Source organism: Cebus imitator, unplaced genomic scaffold (genome assembly GCF_001604975.1).
Source record: "Cebus imitator isolate Cc_AM_T3 unplaced genomic scaffold, Cebus_imitator-1.0 Scaffold213, whole genome shotgun sequence".
NCBI classification, from domain to species: Eukaryota; Metazoa; Chordata; class Mammalia; order Primates; family Cebidae; genus Cebus; species Cebus imitator.
Genome location: NW_016107528.1, coordinates 1,229,153 through 1,235,217, shown reverse-complemented (window position 1 = coordinate 1,235,217; position 6,065 = coordinate 1,229,153). Strand labels below are relative to the sequence as shown.

Below are 6,065 nucleotides of genomic sequence, written 5' to 3'. Positions count from 1 at the left end.
CTTTGTCCACGCTGTTGATGACTCACTCCTGCTCAAAACTCCCCTGGCTTCTGTGACCCTACATTTTCATGATTCTCCTCCTCTTTCATTCACTCCTTCATTCAAAAAAGGCAATCATTTATTGGCACTTACTACATGCCAGGGATTGCAGGGATCTAGAGGTGGGGAAAGCAGACACAATGCCTGTTTCTGTAGAGCACACTGTCTAGTGGGAGAGACAACAGTAAACAGGCCAGAAAACAGACAGTCAATTCTTGTTATTCAGCCTAGTTATGGTCTAGTCTATAAAGTCTCTGCAGACAATGAATTAGTGAACACTGAATCACTGCTCCTGGGAAGAGCCCAGCTCCTTCCAGCCTCTGGTCACAATGTTTCATAAACCAATCAATACATGACCTTGTTTTATATGTGTTTCTTTTAGAGACACATTATTTAATGTATATTTGTGAGTAATTAATTGTTTGCAGTATTTTTAAATAATAAAACACTAGCTGAGAAGAATTTAACATTTTCCTCATCCTGAGTAACAAGATTTCTCCTAGGTAAGAGTCTCTCTGTTCATCATAATCATTTCCTGAGCTGCTTTCTCATCTTGCCCTAGCATTCAGGACCAGTGGCCTTGGATTGATGCTTTTATTAATTTTCTGGATTTATTCAGTCTCTCTTGCACTTTCTCTCTCTTTTTCTTTCTTTCTCTCTCTCTCTCTCTCTCTCTCTCTCTCGCACACACACACACACACACACACCCCAAAACACAAAATACATACATATTTAGCATTTTTCAACTCAAGTCAAATTATTGGAGCTTGTGTCTCATTATCATCCTACAAATCATCTTGCCACATTTATTTCTGCTTCTCTAACTTTAATTTCTATGATGCTGATATAGTTTGGCTGTGTCCCCACCCAAATCTCAACTTGACTTGTATCTCCCAGAATTCCCATGTGCTGTGGGAGGGACCCAGGGGGAAGTAATTGAATCATGGGGGGGGCTGGTCTTTCCCCTGCTATTCTCATAATAGTGAGTCTCACGAGATCTGATGGGTTTAGCAGGGGTTTCTGCTTTTGTTTCTCTCTCATTCTCTTGCTGCTGCCATGTAAGAAGTGCCTTCCTCCTCCCACCATGATTCTGAGGCCTCCCCAGCCATGTGGAACTGCAAGTCCAATTAAACCTCTTTTTGTTCCCAGTTCTGGGTATGTATTTAACAGCAGCGTGGAAATGGATTAATACAGATGCTGTGTTTAAACTTCAACCTGACACATCACATTTTCTTGAAAATCAAGATGGAATTGCATTAGCCAGAGATGAATGTGAAGATTACTGTGGAATCAGCAAGGGGCAGAAGTCTGGAAATGAGAGTGACTCCAGAGTCAAACAGATTGGGAAAAGATTATGACTGCCATTTGCTAACTGAGGCCTCAGCTTAGGCACTTACCTTCTCTGAGCCTCAACTGGCTCATCCACAAAGGGGGAGTAAAGCATCTCAAAAGAATGCTGTGAAGATTAGATATACAGGTATTGGTCGGCTTACGACCTATGCAACTTACGACCATTCGACTTCACGACCACAATCACTAGCCACGACTGCTCCGCGTCTGGCAGTGCAAACGTTGCCCAGCTGGGCATATGACAGTGCGGACCAGCTTCCGGCAGCACTACCATCTCGGTGTGCATATAGCCTACTCAACTTATGACCAAATCGTGTTACAACCGGTCTGTTGGAACCAATCGTGGTCGTAAGTCGAGCACTAGCTGTACATTGAATGCAAGTTCCTTGGCACAGAGTTAGGGCTCAATTAATGCTACTTTCTCCTCCTTCAGACTTACTCAGTTCTCAGGATGATCTCTGTGCCACTTTCCTGGGGCAGTTTTTTGGGCCCACTGGCATACGAGCTGCTATTAAGAGCATCTTTCCATACTGCAGGGGAGGAAATTCTCATGGCTTCAGCATGGAATGAGAGCGCTCAAACAGGAGGCAGGAATCTTGGGAAAAGAAGAAAGGGGAGGTAAGAGAAGAGGCAGTTTCTAGCATCATGGGGAGGGGAACAGGAGACCATAACAAGGCCCTGTGATGGGGAAGAAAGAGCTGGGAGTTAAAGAAAGGAGCTGGCGGAGAGAGGCGACCAACCAAAGCAGAGAAAGCAAGTGACTGTCACCACGTGGGCCACCGTCTCTCCACTCCTGGAAGGAGTCAAGCACCTTCTCAGACTCAGCTCACAAGAAGGTGACATGGCAGGGGAGGCTCTGGGCAGCCTGATCAGGGTCCAGGGCCCCCAGCCAAGAAGGAGCCACTATGAAGCCTATTCCCGTGGCTGGGCTGCTGAACCCTGAGTGTGGAGACATATGGGGCAAAAGGAGCATCAGACGAAAGAGGGAACCCAACTCAGGCCTGGCTGGCATGTGGGTCTAAACTCCAACTGCTTTTAATGTAAGGATCCAGATTTAAGTAAAAAATGGACATGCCTCCTGTGTGATAGTACTTACTGCCACGTGGCACACAAAAACTGCTTAGCACAAATGGAGATACGTGAGGGCTCCTTTCCATTACATTTCCACTCTGCAGGAATCCACAGCCGTGGGATTCAGAGCCCCTGGTTCAATATAAGTGCAACTTCATGAGGGAGAATGAAAAACCCAAAATTTATATCAAGGCCTTCTCTTTTCCAGGTTTACAAAGGGAGAATTGGCATCCTTGTGTCAGTTCTTCCAAGGGAAAGGACCACCTCCCCCCATTTCCCTCTGTGCTCCAGAGCAGCACAATCTGACCCTCATAATTACATTCTTGCCTCACTTGGATTTATTCCCGTTTATTCCCTACCCCCATCCCCCCTTTGCCAAATTCCTCTTCCTGATGAGTCAGGGATTAAAAATGCTTGGCATCCTTGCTGAATAAATAGTATTTGTCCACAGTGACACTGATCAGTCACAAACTGCCTTTGTTCTGTGATGAGGAGCCTGAGCACACAACTTGCAAGTTGTCTATCCAGGACTCTGGTCCTTTATGGGCATCACACCCATGCTCTTGGCATGGTGTGTTTATATCCTGTTCCAACTAGCTAGGCTGGCTTGCACAGAGGGAAGGAGTGAAGGTAGCGGGAAAAGGGGAGAGAAGGAGGGAGGGGAGACAAACATGTGCTGGTTTTATGCAGATCTTCTCCCATCAAATCATACTTGTCATGTACATAGGATCAGTCCCTGTTTACAGATCCAGAGAAATTAAGTCACTTACCAGGCTTGCAAGGGTTAGAAAAGATAGAATTTGAACTCTTCTATTCTGAGTGGGAGGCTGTCATTCTTTGCGCCACATCAAACCACTGATGGAAGTGAGCAGGCAATTGACCGAAATTGATTGCCATTCTGCCAGCCTCCAGGCCTTAGGAAATGGTTTGCCCCAGAGAGAATGGAAGTTGCAGTGGGCAAGAGATAGCACTCTCCTCTTTCCCCTCGGCCTCTGGCATCAGGCTGGCCCAGAGGGAGATCTGTTGTGTTTCCAGCAGCTCTGGGAGAGACATTTCTCTTGGAGCGATGGACACAGCAGTGTCCTGTTACTTACCTGCAAGTTCCACTGGGGCGTGGCAGCCACACAGGGATTGCTTACTTCCCCTAGCAGGCCCTGACCATCACAGGCGCTCACATTAGCTTAGAAAACTCTGCCCTATGGGCTTCTTACGTCTCCTGACTTTCACAGCTTCAAGCACCTCTTCAAATGCTTTTTAAATTCAGCTGGCATGGTGGCTCACAACTATAATCCCAGCACTTTGGGAGGCTGAAGAGGGCAGATCGCTTGAGCCCAGGAGTTTGAGACCAGCCTGGGCAATATGGTGAAACCCTGTGTCTACGAAAAACACAAAAATTAGCCGGGCATGGTGGTGCATGCCTGTGGTCCAAGCTACTCAGGAGGCTGAAGTGGAAGGATCACCTGAGCCTAGGAGGTTGAGGCTTCGGTGAGCGATGATGGTGCCACTGCATGCCAGTCTGAGTGACAGAGTGAGACCCCATTTCAAAAATAAATTAAATAAATAAATAAATTCAGAGTGTCACGGGCCATTCACTCCTGAAGATTCCATTTGTGCTTAGGTGCAATATTTTACAGACAGGATGAACAAGACTCAGAGAAGGGAAGAGACTTCCCCAAGGTCACATGGCAAGTGAATGACAGAACGAGGGCCAGAATCAAGGTCCCTGACTATTCTCCCGTTACTCAGCAGACATTCAATGAGTGCCTAGAATCTGCTACGCACCACTCCGGGTGCCAGGTGTCCATTGCCGCCCTTAGAAGCAAGCTGCGCTGCTCTCGCTGGGGCTTCCCTGCTCCCCTCTCCTGGATGCTTTTCATTCCCAGCCCCAAAGTCTAACCCCGAGACCTCCAGGGCCACTCACCACAGCATTCCTGAAGACTTAGAAGAGGTGCTTTTGTGTGCAGCCTTTTCCTCCAAGACCCTGGAATGCACGCACGTTCGCAGGACTTGCTGATTTATAGCCATGTTGCCTTTCAGAGAATTCCCCGGCTTGTGTTAAGTCAACAGATTTGAGAAAGGGCTTGTTAAAGGTTCTGTCACGGGAGCCAGTTGTTCCTTGTGTTCGCAGGATGCTTTCTTTAACCCTGGGCCCGGCTCGGGCTGGTAACAGCACACACTGGGCCTGCGACTGCTCAGGATCTGTGTGTAAGACATGGAAACTCTCTGTCATATAAACGTATTTAGTGCCATATCCAACCCTGCCCCTCCCTCAAATAGCCCGAAGCCTCTATTCTCTTATTTATCACTCTTTGTTTCCTACAATGAACTGCCTTAATAGTTTTTGTGATCACATTAGCCTATTTTCTATTTTTATCCTCTTGTCATTCTGTTCATCAACTGAGAGCAGTGGCCACATCCTGTTTGTACATGCCAGTCTTTCTGAAAAGCATTCATTCATTCATTCATTCATATACCCATCCAGTCAACTATCCAGGCTCTGTCCTGGGAACTGAGGATATAGCAATAAGGATAGAGAAATAAAGATGGCTGCTGCTCTCTTGTTCAGACACCCCACCCTCGCCGCGCCTCCCCTGCATGCATTACCCAGATCCTCGCTCAGGGCTACGCTGCTCATTCCCCAGCTTCCAGGAGTGTTGCTGGCTGACAACCCACACTAAGCCTGCCCTAGGAATTGCCCTTGGCCAAAGGGAGCTGTGTTCTCTTCCTGGGGACATTCTGCATCCAATGACTGGCTGATTTGGGGCCCACCCACTTCCTCTCAATTCAGGACATCCCTGAAGCACTTCCCCAGCTTCAGGGCTCCCTTGGGAATCATTGGAGACCTCTGTTGCAACTGCATTACAGTCAAAGTTCTCTCTCTGCCCAGTCTTGCTTCCTTTACACCCTATGGCTGCTGTTCCTGAGCGCACCTGTCCTGCTCTCCCGCAATAAGCCTCCTTGAACACAAATCCCCAGCTCAGAGTTTTGTTCCCAGGGAAGTCATCCTATGACACCTGCTATCATGCAGTTTATATACTAGAGGAGGGCAACAGAAAATAAACACAATAAATAGTAACACAGTTATGTGAAAAGCGACATTGCTGTGGGAAAAAGTAGAGTGGGGTCAGGGGATCAGGAATACAGAATGAGAAGATGATTAATTTTTCATATTCAATAAAATGATCAGAACAGGCCTCTCTGATAATGTGACATTTGAGCAAAGACTTGAAATTAGCAAGCTGAATGTCCAAAAGCTCTTGGATCAAAATTCCTCCTGGATCAGTCACAATTTTCCAGAGAAACAGAACCAATAGGATGTGAGTATGTATATATGTGTGTGTGTGTGTGTGTGTGTGTGTGTGTGTGTGTACATGCATACACACTACGATCTGTTTCGAGTAATTGGCTCACGGGATTGTGGAGCCTGGCAAGTCTGAAGTCTGCAGGGAAGGCCAGCAGCTGGAATATTTGGGAGTTGATGCTTTAGTCTTAGGCAGAATTTCTTCCTCTCTGGGAAACCTCAATTTTTGCTCTTTTTTTTTTTTTTTTTTTTTTTTTTTTTTTTTTTTTTTTTTTTTTTTTTTTTTTTTTTTTTTTTTTTTTTT

General features: G+C 46.4%; 1 pseudogene; it reads left to right on the top strand.

The window, feature by feature from the left end:
* Positions 1-2,294: 2,294 nt before the first annotated feature.
* LOC108317996 overlaps positions 2,295-6,065 on the top strand; it is a 7,357-nt pseudogene continuing 3,586 nt past the window's right edge.